Consider the following 21,638-nt stretch of genomic DNA (forward strand, 5'->3'; position numbering starts at 1 on the left):
ATCTAATTTTTTTGTGGCTTTTTCTTGGACAAAAGGTAAGAAAATAAATCTAATCTAGGAATAACTGGAAATTCTTGCCGAGCAGCCTGAAAACTGATACCACTTAATAGAGGCGAGGGTGTCCCGATCTTTCAATGAGATGATAACTATCGATTTGAGGGAGTCGACTTTGGTGATTCGACTACAAACATGCACGACATTGCGCCTTAGCAATCGCTAAACCAATCTCCCGAGGTTACTGACGATGCTGGGAGCATGATCAGCCTAACCACGAAGGTCTATTCCTACACACAATCGAAGAACAAACAAGAATATGATAATGCAATCAGAATATTGCAAATATAGATGAAGTATTGATAAAGATGGGGATCCGAAAGCGGTCTTGGTCTGGTCGTTGGACACAAACGAAGTACACAAAGTTGCAATGGCTAACTTTTAACTAAACAAATCCCAAGGAAAAAGCTACTAGATGGATCTACTTATATAGGAGCAAAGAGTGGCGGCCAAGGAGGTGGGAGGACGTCTCAAGGCAGCCTAAAACTAACCCTAGGTCGTACAAGGCTCATGGGCCCAAGTGGAGGTGATGCAACACCTTTGGACTTGTTGTTTGACTTGGATTCTGCTGCCGCGTCAGATTGTTTCGCCGATAACTCAACACTTCGGACGAATTTGAAGGTGAATCCAATTGGGTTGGAAAGAGCACGAAATCTACTTTCCAACAAAAAAATAATCACCCAATTCAGAGTCCGTGTGAAAGAGTTATTGCTGTTTTGAGTCAGGTATGTGTGCGCAGTCCGAATCTGAATCCAGAACGTGAGAGACTTGGACTCTATCTTCTCTTGGCCCAAAAATGATGTGAGAAGACTTTTTGAACAGCACCTAAACTTCTCTTTTTCCCTTATCTTCATATGTGGATTGTACAAACGTCCCATACACCTGCAATTAAACATGACACAAAGTTTGTGAAGTATCTTTGTCCTGGATGACATAAATAAATTATTGCATAGTTTGCATTAGAAATCACCTCACAAATATACATGTATGGAATATTTTTGGTCATATCCAAGGTAGTCATGTCCTCATCATCTTCAGGAACACTTCAATATTGAACCGTGGGTGTTGTATGAAAACCTTCCTCGCCTCCTGAACATAGAGGTGGTTTTAGTGGTAATCATTAGTGAACTGCTTTGGAAAGGCCTGAAAACAAGGATGAGCGTAAATATCTTCGCTCTATTGGAAATGGAGGAAAGGAATAAAAAAGGCAAGGTATAATAGTTAGTACCATCTTGTAGTGAACTGATGTCTTCTTCATTGTGCAGACAAAGATCTTGTTGTTTTTTGTCGCTAATTTCTTTATCCTAACAATCTTTCTGAGTTTCTTGACTTGATTGATATTCATGGACAACTCATTTCCCCATATGCAAAAGGGTTCGAACAGTGGGTCAAAACCTCTGACAGCAGGACCTACATGTGCAAGACCAAATTGTTCAAAACCTTAACATCAGAATGGTTCCTACAATTGCACAATAATGTGCTATTAGACAACGGACCATGCACGTGCTAACCTCGATTGTAAACCTCAGTGCTTCCCATTGTTTCCCTGCAACACATATAAGGTAGTTAGTCGTCAGGTTAAGTAAGGGTTCGCATGCTATTAGTAAAATATGTTGATGAAAAATAAGCACATTGCAGATTCATCAGATTAATTCAAGCCACATGGAAAACCCATTTATCCAAACTAAGCATGATTAAGAACTAGTAAATATAGCACTTGTATATGTTTCTCGTGTATTAAGTGCAGCCAAATTTGATTTATTCCTCACATGCACAACAATACAAAATTCTACCCACGACAATTGGACATCGCATTGCAGAATTGAACCAAGCAGTTAACTAAACACCACAACAAATGAACCAAACATTAACTAAGCACCACATTGCACAATATAACATACTCCTAATAGAAGATTAGGCAGTTAACCAAACCAAGCATGCTTAACAACTTGGAAATATAGCAATTGTATTTGTATCTCATGTATTTACTACAGCCAAATTCAATTTATTCCTCACATGGTATACAATAACAGAATGCACCCACAACTATTGAACATCGCATTGTAGAATTAAACCAAACAGTTAACTAAATACCACAACACAAATGAACCAAACATTAACTGAGCACCACATTGCATAATGTATAACCAAACCAAGCATGCTTGACAACTTGGAAATATAGCAATTGTATTCGTTTCTCATGTATTCTGTAAAGATAAATTCGATTTATTTCTCACATGGAAGACAATACAAAATTGCAGCCTGAAGAATTGAACATCACATTTGCAGAATTGAACCAAACAGTTAACCGAAGATGACAACTAATTAACAAAACAGTTAATAAGTGAGCACCACACTGCACGACATATAGAACATATACACTAGAGCAACAGATTGCATGGTAAAATTAGATAGCACAATTCACTAGAATTTGTGAAGGAAAGGCAGGAGCAGCACACGCAACGGGTAAACTGAGCATGCTTAACCAGCGTAGCTAGGAAATGGTAAGGTGCTCCTTCAAGATCTGGGGGTCGACACGAATGACAGCCATCGCGACCTCATCCGCGCGTGCGGCCGCGATTTGCTTCTCCACTGCCAAATGCTCTTTGAGATCCTGGCTATACTTCGCGCACCATGGCTTAGGCCGGCGCTTATTTGGTGGCGGGGTCGGTGATTTGGGTGGCAGGTGTCGCGCCGGCGGTCGGGGCATGTGGGATGTGGAAGGAGGAGGAGGATGGGGGTCGGGTGTGGATTACCTGCCTGGATAGACGAGGCCGAGCAGCGTGAAGGAGGGTCACCGGCGAGGAGGCGGCGCTGCAAGCAAGGAGTGAAGGTTTCAACTTGGAAAGGAAGGCGGAAACAGGGGGAATGTGGCTTTTGGTAAGGGGGAGGGGCGGGGAGGTAGATATTTCTGCGGAAGCCGGAAATTTGGAATGGCTTCAGCGAAAAAACTGGCGCACAAAGTGTCATCAGAAATGGCCCCTTATTCAGATCTGTGTACGATATGTGAACATCACAAATGATTCAGATAGCTTAACCCATGTGTGATGAGTTTGAACGTCAAATTTTTTGGTTTGAATTTCCCTGGTTACAGTGGTCATCCACGTCATTGCATAATTTGGGTACACAAAGGAGACTACAGCACACCCACACTTCTTAATCAGAGCTAGCTGACCTAAACATTACTCTAACAAATTAAAGACCGGCGCTCTTAATTAAACAAAACAAAGAGTACTATTACGGCTGGTGCTCGTCGATCTCCGCCGTCGCCTCCATGTCCAGCTCGCGCCCGACGGTCTCCCGGGGAAGGGGCTCCATGGCATCCATCGCACCATACTCGGCAAGCATCTCGCCATCCGCGTCCGCCATCTCTTTGGAAAAGGCTGCCACGAGCTGGGCGTGGGTGGCCGTGATCTGGGCTTGGACGGGCTCCGTCGTCGCAAGGTATGCGACGGAGGAACGAACGGCTGCTCGAACGCTCTTGGTGATAGAGGCAAAGGTGTCCCGTCTTTCGATGAGATGATGAATATCGCTTTGATGGAAGTCGACTTTGACGATCCGACTACGAACGTGCGAGGACGTCGCGCCTTAGCAATCGCTAAACCAACTCCGAGAGGTTATCGACCACGCCGGAGCACGATCAACCTGACCACGAGGGTCTGTTTCCTGCGAGCAAACGAAGAACAGGCAAGAAACTGAGATTGCAATCTGGATATTGCGAATATAAGATGAAAGCTTTATTGATCAAGGTGGGGTTCTGTGACGCCTTTGTCTGGTCGCTGAACACAAACGAAGTACGCGAAGTTGCAGCTATGGCGAACTTTTAATCTAAACAAAACCCAAAGTCTAAACGACGCCCTAAGGGCTGTATATATGGAGGAAGAGGGGGGGAATTTCGTGGCCCTTGAGGAAGGGGTCCGAAACCAACCCTATCTCTTGTTTCCCCACACATACGGACTCTAAAAACAGCCTATACTTATGTATTTCGAAATTACATGGGCCTGGCCCAATAATAAGGTGACGCAGCACCTAGAATAGCCTCTGGACGAAAGTTATGAAGTAGCATCTTGTATATTTCGTCCAAGGCTTCATGCACGCATTATGGTGGCTTCAACGTCCTGAAATCATCACTTGTAACTCCGTTCTTGTTCCCCATGCGCATGCCATCATCTCCATGCTTGTTCTTGCTCCAATGTTCATCCTTCTCAAAGCTAGGCCCTTCATTTGTAAGCAAAACAAATGTATCCAATTTAGGCAGCATCATATTCTCATGAACATTAGAATCATTAGCAAGAAACGAAAGTACCTGGTAATTTAATTGGCGTGCGCGAGCTCTAGTAATTGGTCCAGTATGTATAGCAGCAGGGACTGTGGGTGTAATAATTGTATTGATGTCCTCATCACTTGGCGATTGCCAACTCTTCGGCCGTGGGTTGCCGACCGTTGTCGGAGAAGCTTCGTTCGATTTGTGCGGTGACCGCCACAAGCTGGGCGTGGGCGGCTTCGACATGGTCGTGGGCGGCCTCCATCAAGGCTAAGGCCACCGCTGCTGTGCCGCTCTCGCCAGTTGCTATCCCGGAGGCAGATGTTGCTGCCGCCACCTGAGAAGCAACAGCGGCCATTTGGGCTGCCTTGGCCGCCCGGTCGTAGATTGCGGCCGTGCTCATGTACCTTGTTAGCACGCGCATGGCGGCTACGGCGGCGCTCTCGCCGGAGTGGGTCACCGAAGTTGCCCTCATGAAGCAGGTCCACGTGCCCATCTTTCACCGGCGACGATTGGATAGTGAAATGATATTTGGGGAGCGAGCTAGTGTGCTTGAGACGCCGGCTGTGAACTGTAGCGACACACCTTCTCACGTAAGCCATAGGCGTACTATACACCGACGGTGCTCCAGGATATTTTGTGCTACATCTCACACGGTTGGTGATAATAAACTGTGTGGGATCTACTTGATTTTTCATCTTGATTTGAATTACATAATGGGGTCACATCGGCAATGGACGGTGTTTGAATTGCTAGACCTTTTATCTGCAGTGAACATGCAACTATATGTGTGTCGTAAAAGAATTGGAATTATTCAGGGTTTGTTTGAACATTTTACACATTAAATTGGTTTTCTAGCCATTTCAGGTGCACAATTCAAAATAAAACTACATGCACATGCTCCGGTGCACCAACATGGGTTCATATATGTGTCCATGGGTTTACGCTTATGTCCCGTGCAAGAAATGGGGATGAAATTCGAACACCACGACACCGTGGCTCTCCGGCAAACGTTGACGTACTTGCTTTTGTAATTCTAGTAAATCCAAAATTCGTCCGAAATTCATGAAACTTGGCATGCTATCATGGAGCGGCATCAACATGCCGTGGTAATTTTTTATCCCATTTCGGGCAGGTTTGGGTATACGCTTCTCACAAACCAGAGCTTCTCACAACAAGCATGATGGTTACGGTAGGGAAAGTCCCACCTTTCGGGACGAAACGATATCCATTGCCTCTTATTGCTTTAAAAAAATTTCTCGTGTCAACATAGAACAACAGGAGTGTTGCGTCAATTTTTGGGATCTTTCGGGGTTCGTTTGGACATTTTTATGCATTAATTGAGTTTTCAATGCATTCATGTGCATAATTCAAATTTGAACTACATGCACATGCTCTAATGCATATAAATTGGTTGAAAATTCAAATCTGTGTCCTTGGTTGCATGCTTAGGTCCAATGCAAGAAATGGGAATGATTGTCAAACACCCTGCCACCGTCACTCGGCCGCAAACATTGAGATACCTTGTTTTTAAATTCTAGTAAATCCAAAACTCGTCTGAAATTCATGAAACTTGGCATGCTATCATGGAGCGGCATCAACATGCCGTGGTAATTTTTCCCATTTGGGGCAGGTTTGGGTATATGCTTCTCACAAACCAGAGCTTCTCACAACAAGCATGATGGTTTCGGTAGGGAACGTCCCACCTTTGGGGACGAAACGATATCCATTGCCTCTTCTTTCTTTCAAAAATTTTCTCGTGTCAACGTAGAACAACAGGAGTGTTGTGTCAATTTTTGTGATTTTTTGGGGTTTGTTTGGACATTTCTATGCATTAACTGAGTATTCAATGCATTCATGTGCATAATTCAAATTTGAACTACATGCACATGCTCTAATGCATATAAATTGGTTGAAAATTCAAATCTATTTCCTTAGTTGCATGCTTAGGTCCCATGCAAGAAATGAGAATGAATGTCAAACACCCTGCCACCGTCACTCGGCCACAAACATTGAGATCCCTTGTTTTTAAATTCTAGTAAATTCAAAACTCGTCTAAAATTCATGAAACTTGGCATGCTATCATGGAGCGGCATCAACATGTCGTGGTAAAATTTTTATCCCATTTAGGGCAGGTTTGGGTATATGCTTCTCACAAACCAGAGCTTCTCACAACAAGCATGATGGTTTCGGTAGGGAACTTCCCGCCATTGGGGACGAAACGATGTCTATTGCCTCTTGTTGCTTTAAAAAAATTTCTCGTGTCAACAGAGAACAACAGGAGTGTTGTGTCAATTTTTGTGATTTTTCGGGGTTCGTTTGGACATTTTTATGCATTAACTGAGTTTTCAATGCATCCATGTGCATAATTCAAATTTGAACTACATGCACATGCTCCAGTGCATATAGATTGGTTGAAAAATCAAATCTGTGTCCTTGGGTGCATGCTTAGGTCCCATGCAAGAAATGGGAATGAATTTCAAACAACAGTGCACCGTTGATTGCCCACAAAACGTTGAGATACTTTGTTTTTAAATTCTAGTAAATCCAAAACTCGTCTGAAATTCAAGAAACTTGGCATGCTATCATGGAATGGCACCCAACATGCTGTGGTATTTTTCATGTCCATTTTGAGAGAAGGCGCACTCGAATAACAGCCAACAAAGGCATTTTGAAAAAAAATAGCTGCCACTTTAATATCTCAAACGTTTGTATAATTCAAATCGTGTGCGTTCTGTTAACCATTCACGTGACGCCATGTGTCTTGGTTTTAATGGCTATAGGAGGTGCCATGCGGACAACTGCTTGACCTTGACTGACCGGGAGGCGTGCGAGCGCAGTCCGGTGCGCAGGCTGACCGGGAGGCGTGCAAGCTGTACTCCAATGCGCAGGCTCATCGGGAAGCGTGTGAGCTGTACGCTGTGCAGGCTCATTGGGAAGCAAGCCCTTTCCACGGCCGTCCACCTTCCTCTCCATTAATGGCTGATACGTCTCCAACGTATCTATAATTTTTTATTGTTCCATGCTATTATATTATCTGTTTTGGATGTTTAATGGGCTTTAATATGCTCTTTTATATTATTTTTGGGACTAACCTATTAACCGAAGGCCTAGTGAAAATTGCTTTTTTTGCCTATTTCAGTGTTTCGCATAAAAGGAATATCAAACAGAATTCAAACGGAATGAAACCTTCGCGAGGATCTTTCTTGGAACAAACGCAATCCAGAAGACTTGGAGTGGAAGTCAAGGAAGCAACGAGGCGGCCATGATGTAGGAGGGCATGCCTAGGGGGGTAGGCGCGCCCCCACCCTCGTGGGCCCCTCGTAGCTCCACCGACCTACTTCTTTCGTCTATATATACTCTTATACCTTGAAAACATCCAGGGGAGCCACGAAACCACTTTTCCACCACCGCAACCTTCTGTACCCGTGAGATCCCATCTTGGGGCCTTTCCAGCGATCTGCCGGAGGGGGATTCGATCACGGAGGGCTTCTACATCAACACCATAGCCTCTCCGATGATGTGTGAGTAGTTTACCACAGACCTTCGGGTCCATATTTATTAGCTAGATGGGTTCTTCTCTCTCTTTGGATCCCAATACAAAGTTCTCCTCGATCTTCTTGGAGATCTATTTGATGTAATTCTTTTTGCGGTGTGTTTGCCGAGATCCGATGAATTGTGGGTTTATGATCAAGATTATCTATGAACAATATTTGATTATTCTCTGAATTCTTATATGCATGATTTAATATCTTTGCAAGTCTCTTCGAATTATCGGTTTAGTTTGGCCTACTAGATTGATCTTTCTTGCAATGGGAGAAGTGCTTAGCTTTGGGTTCAATCTTGTGGTGCTCGATCCCAGTGACAGAAAGGGAACCGACACGTATTGTATTGTTGCCATCAAGGATAAAAAGATGGGGGTTTATATCATATTGCTTGAGTTTATCCCTCTACATCATGTCATCTTGCCTAATGCGTTACTCCGTTCTTATGAACTTAATACTCTAGATGCATGCTGGATAGCGGTCGATGTGTGGAGTAATAGTAGTAGACGGAGAATCCTTTTGGTCTACTTGACACGGACGTGATGCCTATGTTCATGATCATGCCTAGATATTCTCATAACTATGCGCTTTTCTATCAATTGCTCGATAGTAATTTCTTCATCCACCGTAATATATGCTATCTTGAGAGAAGCCACTAGTGAAACCTATGGCCCCCAGGTCTACTTTACATCATATAAGTTTCCGATCTATAATTCTAGTTTACTATTTATTTTGCAATCTTTACTTTCCCATCTATACAACAAAAATACCAAAATATTTATTCTTATTATCTTTATCAGATCTCACTTTTGCAAGTGGCCGTGAAGGGATTGACAACCCCTTTATCGCGTTGGTTGCAAGGTTCTTGATTGTTTGTGCAGTTACTAGGCGATTTGCGTGTAGTCTCCTACTGGATTGATACCTTGGTTCTCAAAAACTAAGGGAAATACTTACGCTACTTTTCTGCATCACCCTTTCCTCTTCAAGGGAAAACCAACGCATGCTCAAGAGGTAGCAAGAAGGATTTCTGGCGCCGTTGCCGGGGAGATCTATGCACAAGTCAAGACATACCAAGTACCCATCACAATCTCTTCTCCCTCTCATTACATTATTTGCCATTTGCCTCTCGTTTTCCTCTCCCCCATTTCACCTTTGCCTTTTCTTCCCCCTCCTTCCGTTTGATCTTGTGTTACCTTGTGCCTTCTTTTTGCTTGCATCTTCGCTTGCTAAATGTTTGTGGATCCTCATTATGTTGCTAATATTTTTAAGAGATCCAATTATGATGAACCAATTTCTAGTGATTTGAGTGCACTAGATTATCTTTATGAGGTTTTGCTTGAAATTCGTGAATATGAAAATTGTGATGAAGAAATTTATGAAGAGATTCACGATAGCTCCTTGAATAAAAAGCATGATTGCAATGATTTTACTATAAATTCTCTTGATGTCATTTTTGCTAAGAATATGCAAAACCCTAAGCTTGGGGATGCTAGTTTTGCTATGTCCACTACTTGTTTTAATGATCATGATTGGGGTGATTCTTCTTATGATCTTGAAAATTTATTTCAGCCCCATGACGAATATGAGATTGATAATAGTGTTTGCAATAATATTGAAAGTGGGTTTGGAAGAGTGTCAACTTCAGATCCCACATATTTGGAGAATGTTCAATCTTATGTTATTTTTGATAAAAGTGGGTTTGGAGAGGTCATGACTTTAGTTAATGATAATCCCACTATTTTGGAAGAGTGTCAACTTCGCATGCATGTGGATCGTGTTGATAATATGTTATGTGAGAGCTATATTGTTGAATTTGAATATGATCCCACATGTAATTATTATGAGAGAGGAAAACATGGTTGTAGAAATTTTCATGTTACTAAATTACCTCTCGTTATGTTGAGATTGTTATTGTTTCTCACTTCTTTCTTGCATATGCTAATTTTTGCTTGCTATGATAATTTGTTTGCTTATAAAATGCCTATGCATAGGAAGTATGTTAGACTTAGATGTGTTTATCACGTGTTCTATGATGCTCTCTTTGTGCTTTAATTCTTGTCTTTGATGTGAGCATCATTAAATTTATCTATGCCTAGCTAGGGGCGTTAAACGATAGCGCTTGTTGGGAGGCAACCCAATTTTATTTTTGTTCCTGTTTAGTAATAAACAATTAATCTAGCCTCTGTTTAGATGTGGTTTTATGTTTTAAATAGTGTTTGTGTCTAGTAGAACCAATATGATCTTCTTGGGTGATAGTTGTTTGATCTTGCTGAAAAAGACAGAAACTTTGCGCTTACGAATATAATTGTTAAAATTCACCAGAACATGATAAAATACTAATTCTTTTTGCAGTAGATCAGTACACAAATTATCCAGGTTGTCCTAGTTGTTTATAATTTGTGGAGTTGCAGAAGTATTCGAACAAATCAGATTGCTACAGATTGTTCTGTTTTTGACAGATTCTGTTTTTCGTGTGTTGTTTGCTTATTTTGATGAATCTATGGCTAGTATCGGGGGGTATGAACCATAGAGAAGTTGGAATATAGTAGGTTTAATACCAATATAAATAAAGAATGATTTCATTACAGTACCTTAAAGTGGTGGTTTGTTTTCTTACACTAACGGAGCTCATGAGATTTTCTGTTTAAGTTTTGTGTTGTGAAGTTTTCAAGTTTTTGGGTAAAGAATTGATGGATTATGGAATAAGGAGTGGCAAGAGCCTAAGCCTGGGGATGCCCGAGGCACTCCAAGGTAAAATTCAAGGACAACCAAAAGCCTAAGCTTGGGTATGCCCCGGAAGGCATCCCCTCTTTCGTCTTCGTCTATCGGTAACTTTACTTGAGGCTATATTTTTATTCACCACATGATATGTGTTTTGCTTGGAGCGTCTTGTATGATTTGAGTCTTTGCTTTTTAGTTTAACACAATCATCCTTGCTGTACACACCTTTTGGGAGAGACACACATGAATCGGAATTTATTAGAATACTCTAGGTGCTTCACTTATATCTTTTGAGCTAGATAATTTTTGCTCTAGTGCTTCACTTATATCTTTTTAGAGCACAGTGGTGGTTTTATTTTATAGAAATTATTGATCTCTCATGCTTCACTTGTATTATTTTGAGAGTCTTTTAGAACAGCATGGTAATTTGCTTTGGCTATAAAATTAGTCCTAATATGATAGGCATCCAAGATGGGTATAATAAAAACTTCCATATAGAGTGCATTGAATACTATGAGAAGTTTGATACTTGATGATTGTTTTGAGATATGAAGATGGTAATATTAGAGTCATGCTAGTTGAGTAATTGTGAATTTGAGAAATACCTGTGTTGGAGTTTGCAAGTCCCGTAGCACGCACGTATGGTAAATGTTGTGTGACAAATTTGAAGCATGAGGTGTTTCTTTGATTGTCCTCCTTATGAGTGGCGGTCGGGGACGAGCGATGGTCTTTTCCTACCAATCTATCCCCCTAGGAGCATGCGTGTAGTGCTTGGTTTTGATGACTTGTACATTTTTGCAATAAGTATATGAGTTCTTTATGACTAATGTTGAGTCCATGGATTATACGCACTCTCACCCTTCCATCATTGCTAGCCTCTTCGGTACCGTGCATTGCCCTTTCTCACCTTGAGAGTTGGTGCAAACTTCGCCGGTGAATCCAAACCCCGTGATATGATATGCTCTATCACACATAAACGTCCTTATATCTTCCTCAAAACAGCCACCATACCTACCTATTATGGCATTTCCATAGCCATTCCGAGATATATTGCCATGCAACTTTCCACCGTTCCGTTTATTATGACACGCTTCATCACTGTCATATTGCCTTGCATGATCATGTAGTTGACATCGTATTTGTGGCAAGGCCACCATGCATAATTTTTCATACATGTCACTCTTGATTCATTGCCTATCCCGGTACACCGCCGGAGGCACTCATATAGAGTCATATTTTGTTCTAGTATCGAGTTGTAATCCTTGAGTTGTAAATAAATAGAAGTGTGATGAATCATCATTATTAGAGCATTGTCCCGTGTGAGGAAAAAAAGAGAAAGGCCAAAAAAGGAAATTCCAAAAAAAGAAAAAAAGAGAAAGGCCAAATAAAAAAAAGGCCCAAAAAAATGAGAGAAAAAGAGAGAAGGGACAATGCTACTATCCTTTTTCCACACTTGTGCTTCAAAGTAGCACCATGATCTTCATGATAGAGAATCTCTTATATTGTCACTTTCATATACTAGTGGGAGTTTTTCATTATAGAACTTGGCTTGTATATTCCAACAATGGGCTTCCTCAAATGCCCTAGGTCTTCGTGAGCAAGCAAGTTGGATGCACACCCACTTAGTTTCTTTTGTTGAGCCTTCATACATTTATAGCTCTAGTGCATCCGTTGCATGGAAATCCCTACTCCTCGCATTGACATCAATTGATGGGCATCTCCATAGCCCGTTGATTAGCCGCGTAGATGTGAGACTTTCTCCCTTTTGTCTTCTCCACACAACCTCCATCATCATATTCTATTCCACCCATAGTGCTATGTCCATGGCTCACACTCATGTATTGCGTGAAAGTTGAAAAAGTTTGAAAATACTAAAGTATGAAACAATTGCTTGGCTTGTCATCGGGGTTGTGCATGATGAGAGCATTTTTTGTGACGAAAATGAAGCATAGCCAAACTATATGATTTTGTAGGGATGAGCTTTCTTTGGCCATGTTATTTTGAGTAGTTAGTATGCTTGAAGTATTATTATTTTTATGTCAATATTAAACTTTTGTCTTAAATCTTTCGGATCTGAACATTCATGCCACAATAAATAAAATTACATTGAAAATTATGTTAGGTAGCATTCCACATCAAAAATTCTGTTTTTATCATTTACCTACTCGAGTACGAGCAGGAATTAAGCTTGGGGATGCTTGATACGTCTCCAATGAATCTATAATTTTTTATTGTTCCATGCTATTATATTATCTGTTTTGGATGTTTAATGGGCTTTAATATGCTCTTTAATATTATTTTTGGGACTAACCTATTAACCGAAGGCCCTGTGCAAATTGCTGATTTTTTTGCCTATTTCAGTGTTTCGCAGAAAAGGAATATCAAACGGAACGAAACCTTCGCGAGGATCTTTCTTTGAACAAACGCAATCCAGGAGACCTGGAGTGGAAGTCAAGGAAGCAACGTGGCGGCCACGAGGCAGGAGGGCACGCCCAGGGGGGTAGGCGCGCCCCCACCCTCGTGGGCCCCTCGTAGCTCCACCGACCTACTTCTTTCGCCTATATATACTCTTATACCCTAAAACCACCAAGGGAGCCACGAAACCACTTTTCCACTGCTGCAACCTTCTGTACCCATGAGATCCCATCTTGGGGCCTTTTCCGGCGATCTGCCGGAGGGGGATTCGATCACGGAGGGCTTCTACATCAACACCATAGCCTCTCCGATGATGTGTGAGTAGTTTACCACAGACCTTCGGGTCCATAGTTATTAGCTAGATGGCTTCTTCTCTCTCTTTGGATCTCAATACAAAGTTCTCCTCGATCTTCTTGGAGATCTATTCGATGTAATTCTTTTTGCGGTGTGTTTGCCGAGATCCGATGAATTGTGGGTTTATGATAAGGATTATCTATGAACAATATTTGATTCTTTTCTGAATTCTTATATGCATGATTTAACATCTTTGCTAGTCTCTTTGAATTAAAGGTTTAGTTTGGCCTACTAGATTGATCTTTCTTGCAATGGGAGAAGTGCTTAGCTTTGGGTTCAATCTTGCGGTGCTCGATCCCAGTGACAGAAAGGGAACCGACACGTATTGTATTGTTGCCATCGAGGATAAAAAGATGGGGTTTATATCATATTGCTTGAGTTTATCCCTCTACATCATGTCATCTTGCCTAATGCGTTACTCCGTTCTTATGAACTTAATACTCTAGATGCATGCTGGATAGCGGTCGCTGTTTGGAGTAATAGTAGTAGATGCAGAATCGTTTCGGTCTACTGGACACAGACGTGATGCCTATGTTCATGATTATGCCTAGATATTCTCATAACTATGCGCTTTTCTATCAATTGTTCGGCAGTAATTTATTCACCCACCGTAATATATGCTATCTTGAGAGAAGCCACTAGTGAAACCTATGGCCCCCGGGTCTACTTTACATCATATAAGTTTCCGATCTATAATTCTAGTTTACTATTTATTTTGCAATCTTTACTTTCCAATCTATACAACAAAAATACCAAAAATATTTATCTTATTATCTTTATCAGATCTCACTTTTGCAAGTGGCAGTGAAGGGATTGACAACCCCTCTATCGCGTTGGTTGCAAGGTTCTTGATTGTTTGTGCAGGTACGAGGCGATTTGCGTGTAGTCTCCTACTGGATTGATACCTTGGTTCTAAAAAACTGAGGGAAATACTTACGCTACTTTGCTGCATCACCCTTGCCTCTTCAAGGGAAAACCAACGCATGCTCAAGAGGTAGCAATGGCACCCGAGCCGCTGGTTAATACGGGCGGCCTTACTGTTCGCCTCCCATTCCCCTCCCTCCCGCAGACCTCCACCAACGCCATGGCGCAGAAGGATCATCTGCTACTAGTCTTAAAGTTTGGTGAAGTCGACTCCGAGCCGGAGGAGATAGAAAATAAGGAGGAATGGGGCCTCATGGACATGGCCCAGAACAATCTGGCCGCGACACTTGCTGACCTCGCTCCCGTCCTAGCTCGCATGCCCGCACCCGCGCCAGTGACCATCCGTAGCATTGACGGGCTGGTCGCCGAGCACTATCGTAGAGCTGGAAGCCGCGGGCGTCAGTGAGGTCTCCGCGGACCCGCGCGAGGTTGTGTACATGCCAGCGCCAGCGCCAACACTTGTGCTCGTGCGCGCCCCTCCACCCACCGCGGCGCCGGTCCCCGTGCGTTTGGCTGCACCCGCCGCGCCCGAGCGCGCGCCCCCTCAGCGGCATGGGGCGCCGCTGTCGACCGCTACCTCTCAGCGCCGCCAGCTGTCGTCCTCCCGCGCCTCGCCTGTCGATCGCGCGATGACATGATGTTTGATTTACAAGTGAAGAACATTCATTGCTGCATTGAAGACTTCATCAACGGCGTCCCGGAGGACGACAACGACAACAACGGCGCGGCATGCCACCTCCGCCGCCGCCGGAAATAGTCTTTTCTTGGGTTTAATACTATATCTCGATCATATGAATATAAATTCACAGTATGACTGCATGAAAGATATGGTTTGAGTGAACTTGCGTTTTTCTCTCTTAATGTACAGACTTATCAAACGATTTTCTTTAAAAAAACGTCAATGGTTTTAAAAAATAAAACACTCATCGCAAACATTTTAGTTAGAACACCCGTATGCAAACCAACAGCTTCCCCAGGAAGCCAAGGGAAAAATGTGCCGAGCAGGATTTGTGCAGCACTTGATCGCAAACATTTTAGATAGAACACCCGTATGCAAAGTGAGAGCAGGATTTATGCATCTCTTCAACGCAAACTGTTCTTTTGGATGACCCGTGTGCAACCACTTACAAACAATTTGGGTATGTTTCCATTTGTCAAACTGGAAAGATTGACATTTGTTGATCGAGCAACATTGCCATTTGTCAACCCTGTAACACTGCGATTTGTCAAAATATGAAGCTAAAAATCACTAGCAGTATCTAAAAATCACTAGCAGTATCTAATTTCCAATCTATACTAGCGGAGGGGCTTTGCAATACGGTGCATGCCGCTGCTGCAGCTTCAGCGACGCTCACCTCGAACGCCCTCTGCCGCTCCAGACGACTCCTCTCGAAGTGGTGGTTCTCCTCATAGATCTCCTGATTCCTCGCCTCTGAGGCGGCGTGTGTCGCGGCCACGGCGGCGGTAAGGCTCTTTGCACACTCGACGAGGCGCTCCTCCTCCTCCCGCAGGAACTCGGTGTAGCGCGCAAGGTCGCTGATGCACGTGCGGGCATCCACCTACGCCTCCTGCCTTCGTACGGCGGTGGTGGAGCCGGTGATGACCCCAGCGATCGACGGTGGGCTGGCGGCCACGGTGGCCGACGATGGGGTGGCGGCCACGACCACCACCTCCCGCCTTTGGGCCGTGGTGGCGGAGCGGGTGATGGCCATGGTGGCCGGCAGTGGGGTGGCGGCCACGATGGCCACCTCCCGCCTTCGGGCCGCGGCGGCGGAGCGGGCAATGGCCCTGCCTTTCGACGGTGGTGTGGAGGCAATGGCGGCTGGCAACAACTGCCGACGGGCAGCGGCGGCGGAGCGTGTGGTGGGTCTTCCACGCACACCCAACAGGGATGCCACGCGCACTACAGTACACCGGGGACTGCGCCGCCGCCGCGGTGTAGCCTCCCAGCTGGAGCTGTCCTCTGATGACGGCGGAGTGGCTGAGCGACGACGACGGACCGGTGCCATTGGCGATTGTGGGAGAAGCAGATGAGATAAGCTACAGGGAGGGAGGGGAAAATGTGATGCAGGACTCGCCGGCCGTGAGGGTTTATATAGCAGGCCGGTAAGCATTGGGATTTTGGGGGATTTCACCGAGTCGGGCGGGAAGCTTGCGCGGGAACGGGCTCACCGACGATTCATTGGCGCCACTGTTTGGCCAAAAGAACGCCCCTGGGCGCTGCGCAAGCTTGCGCTGTAAGCCGTCTGTGGCAGCGGGGTGACAAGACGTGCGAGAGGAGAACGAAAGGCCACATACACATACGGTTAATAAAAAAACATTTGTGATTTAATTACCTACTATACCCCCGTCCTAGTTTATAAGTATGATTTAACTAATAAAATACGAATGCATGTCGCCAAAGATTATATAGTTGGATTCGTATTTGAACATAGTTTCCAATTATATAATTTTTATTACATGCATTAACATTTTGTTGGTTAAAGTTGAGGGCAAAGTATGGCACAGAATATAAAGGGGACTATAGACTAGACGGAGGTAGTAGCACACGGCTGCTCTCTACGTAGCGACGCAACTGTCGGCCGGCTTGTAGGCGACCATTTCCTGCGTGTTCAACTGCTCTATGCGTGTGGTTGCCTGCGGTTCAGGCGGCCGCGGCGCGCTCTGCTCGCGTCCCGCCACACATGCTTTGCTCTTGCGTCCCTCCGGGTGCTCTGCCCTCGTCCCTCCATGCGCGGTGCCAGTGTTTGGGGCCGGCGCACGATCACGCACGTTCGTGTGCATGCGGTTGCGCCGGGCGCGGCGCGACAATGCAGTTACCCGCTGCAAAAACTGCCATGCGAACGCGCACAGAATCCAGGCCGCCCGGCCCCCATTTATTCCTGCGGCCATTTACCTTCTTCTCTTGCGTCACACGACACAATAAGCACACCCACGACGACACATACAGAGAGGACATCCAGCGGTTCCAATGGCGCTCCCAGCGGCCGACGACGACAACGCGGACAGTTCACCACGCATCACGTAGTGCACACCCACGTGAGGGGGAAGGCCCTCTCGGTGGTGTACACGAATGATCCGGTCTCGGTGGAGAGCTCCATCCAAACTATGGAGCAGTTCCTTGCCGAGGACAAGTACCGAGTGGTCGGCTTCGACCTCGAGTGCACCATCGGTCGTGCTGGGCACGATCAGAAGGTTGCCGTCGCCCAGTTGTGCATGCGACATGACGTCCTCGTCTACCACTACCACCTTGCCACAAGGCCTTGCGAGCGTTTCTCTAGGTTTATCAACAGCTCCGACTACATTTTCGCTACGGTGGACACCACCAACGATCTAAAAGCGCTCAAGTTTTTGGACTTGAAATGCCCGAATCTTGTCAACATCCAGCACCACTACATGGTCTGGGGCAGCGACAAAAACAAACTGAACTCCCTGGTTGACCTCGCCCCAGCCATCATCGACCCCTACCACATGAAGATGAAGAATGAGAGCAAGAAGGACAAGAACGCCTGGCACAGTGTGTGGCATGAGAGACTAGATGAACAACATGTCAAGTACGTGGCCATGGACGCGTACACAAGCAACGAGATGTACAGGCGGATCGTTGACATGAGGAAGTGTCTTATTCCTGCCCTAGACGAGAGCAGTGGCGGGAGCGTCACAAGAAGTAGATGACTAGACAATCATTTCTCCTACTTTAGAATGCATGCAATTGTTTATTGAGGTGTGTGCGAATGATATGTATGGTCACTTATGTAATTGGATGTTTATTTCAGTTATATATATATAGGACAAATCTTATCTACCACCGGTGGTAGTTACCACCACTTGAGTTTTGTATGTTGTATGTAGTATATATCAAATCGGAGAGTATGTACGCGTAGTATGTAGTATATAAGAATGCTTAGATAGTATATATACTACTTTTTTGGTAGTATGTATCGTATTTTGAGTATGCTCATTTTTACGTACAAATATGTACGTATTTCACAAATATAATAAAAACCATGAGCCAACTTGCAATTTTTTCATGTAACTCACTTTGGAGTATCTTATATATAGTATATGAACATACTTAAAATGATAAAGTAGAATATATACTGCCACATGGTAGTATATGAGACATGTGGGGTAACTACCCCCAGGTGGTAGGATGGATTTTCCCTATATATATAGACACACATACACACATGTTATTTACTGTAGACAGAGCAAATCACACGGCTTATTAGCAACAATCATCTGTGTTATTATTGGTCTTCGCACACATTTCTGATTACGGACCTGTTTGCCACGTATCACGCACATCTTGTTCAGTTGAATCGTTTCCATTGTGTTGCCTAATCACACACAGTTCATCCTAGTGAACCGTATGCTGTATATCGCACACACCTTCATCTGGCTGCCCGTTTCTTTTGTTCCTCCTCATCCCAAACAGTTAACTGAACTGAACTGTATGCCCTGCATCGCACACGCAACTAAAACTGAACCATGTTTGATGCATCCTTCATCGCAAACGTTTTGCACCTTTTTTGACGGTTTTTTACACCACGTTTGCGATTATGACATCGCACACAGTTTCGTCGAAGGGTCTCTGATCGTAGTGTCGTGTTTGTACCAACCTGCAGTAGTGTGAGGGCCTCGTCATTCAGTAAGTTAAGCTATGGATTTCAGTTGGAGGAGGAAGGCCGCTGGACCGGGCTTTTTCACACCCGTGTGGTGGTAAAAGAGAGATCATGTGCCATGAAGATCGATCACATGAATTTGATCAAAGTTGCAAGCATCGAGATGGCGGAGAAGCTGAATCTACCAATGACACCACGTCCACAACCATACTTGTTTCGTTGGGGTCAAGACGAGCTCACTGTCATGCAACAAACCAAGGTACCGTTTTTTTTTGGGAAATTATTTTTGTGAGGTTTTGTGCCATGTGATTCCGGCACCGATGATTTCATGTCACTTGTTATTGGGCGAGCCATGGTAAAAAGAGCATGATGTCGCGTATGATTGCAAAACACACAGATATATCGTCAAGAGGGGTAAGATGTACAGCCTCATGCCAATGGATGATGAGCGTTTTATTTCTTGGAGGAAAGAACATCTTGAGAAGATCAAGGAGGAAAAAGAAGAAGAAAAGAAGAAGGTCGAAGCTACTGGAATTTGTACGGCCGTCGTTCAGTCTGTAGATAAAAGTATTGCTGAAAAGATTAATTCGAAACCGGGGACGGTTTCTTTCCAAGGAGGAGAGGATGACGCGACCGTGTGTTCTGTCACTACCGCGTTATTATTATTTCACCTTATCCTAAGGATGTATATGCACCATATATACAAAGGTACTTGCCTATCATCTACGGAGATGCAGAACAATACTTTGCCTCAATTACTATGAACCAGATTGCTAATTTGCGTTGTACTGATGAGAGCAAGATTATGTATGGCAAGGAACGAGTTAGCTACATGTTACCAAGTTATGTATGCATGCAACCAATAACGTGTAGAACTAGGATTGAGCAAACAAAAGATTCTGCATGCAACATTGATGCGCCAGAGATAAGCAAAGTCACGTGCATGCATGGGAAACTAGTCCATTACGTAGCTACAATCCAAGAAAGAGTTCTGACCAAATACAGGTTCCATCAGGTGCGGCCACCCGATCAGGAATTATACTCGTGGACGTACATGAAGATTAAAGATTTCCTTTCTTTGAAAGGAACCGAGTGGGGTCCGCCTGCAGACTACATGAGAAGCCTCACCACCAACCAAACAAGTCATCATTATTTTTGTTTCCTTAGATTAAATCAAGTCGGTTGTTACCTTTTGGTAGGACAAGTTTGGTTTTCCTTTGAATTAGAGGTGTGCCTAGCGTGTTGGTCAAACCATGGTAGGGTCGGCTATACTAGTATAAATAGCCAGAGTATGGTCATTGTAAAGACAGGTTATATTTTATGAATAGACACGATGTGTTTTTAGGGTAAATACCCGTATCGAGTTTTGGGGGAAGCTGTCTAAAAATCCCTAAGTTTTGGAGGAAGCTTTAGAAAACCTCTGTGTTGCGATTTCTCTTTGTGGAAATTGTTTTGTGCATGAGTACCGTCGTCGAGTGATGAGGACATCAATACCATTGTTACACCCACAGGTCCTACTACTACATATACTGGACCAATTACTAGAGCTCGCGCACGCCAATTAAATTATCAGGTACTTTCGTTTCTTGGTAATGATTCTAATGTTCATGAGAATATGATGCTGCCTAAATTGGATACATTTGTTTTGCTTACAAATGAAGGGCCTGGCATGGATAAGAGGGATGAACACTGGAGCAAGACCAACCATGGAGATGATGGCATGCGCAAGGGGAACAAGAACGGAGTTACAAGTGATGATTTCAGGACTTTGAAGCCACCATAATGAGTGCATGAAGCCTTGGACGAAATATACAAGATGCCACTTCATAAATTTCGTCCAGAGGCTATTCTAGGTCCTGCGTCACCTTATTATTGGGCCAGGCCCATGTAATTTCGAAATACATAAATACAGGCTATTTTTAGAGTCCGTATGTGTGGGGAAACAAGAGTTAGGGTTGGTTTCGGACCCCTCCTCCAAGGGCCACGAAATTCCCCCCTCTTCCTCCATATATACAGCCCTTAGGGCGTCGTTTAGACTTTGGGTTTTGTTTAGATTAAAAGTTCACCATAGCTGCAACTTCGCGTACTTCGTTTGTGTTCAACGACCAGACCAAGGCGTCACAGAACCCCACCTTCATTAATAAACCTTTCCTCTTATATTTGCAATATCCAGATTGCAATCTTAGTTTCTTGCTTGTTCTTCGTTTGCTCGCAGGAAACAGGCCCTCGTGGTCAGGTTGATCGTGCTCCGGCGTGGTCAAATAACCCTCGGAAGTTGGTTTAGCGATTGCTAAGGCGCGACGCCTCGCACGTTCGTAGTCGGATTGTCAAGGTCGACTCCCACAGGAAACGATAGCCACCATCTCACCGAAACATCGGGACCCTCGCCTCTATCATCGAGATTGGTTTTCTCGTGCTGGGCCATAAGGTTCAAACCCTCTACTTCGTGTACATCGCGTGCGCGAGCGAGGGGTTTCTACTATTGTAGGTGGAGTGTCGTGAAATATTAGGCCGCAACAACAGATCGGATCTCGCCATCGAGGTTTCGGTCTACATCAGAAATGCTAGGCATGTAGAACACAAATTTGTTAAAATAAATTGGGTATCAGAGGAGAAACGTACCGTAGATCGATCAAACGGAAGGATTTGAAATGAAATCGAATGAGTAGAGAGATTGGGCAAATTTTTGCTATGGTTTGGAGAAATAAGAAGAAGAAGAAAAGAGAGAGATGGGGG

The sequence above is a fragment of the Aegilops tauschii genome, chromosome 1, assembly GCF_002575655.3.
Source record: "Aegilops tauschii subsp. strangulata cultivar AL8/78 chromosome 1, Aet v6.0, whole genome shotgun sequence".
Classification (NCBI taxonomy): domain Eukaryota; kingdom Viridiplantae; phylum Streptophyta; class Magnoliopsida; order Poales; family Poaceae; genus Aegilops; species Aegilops tauschii.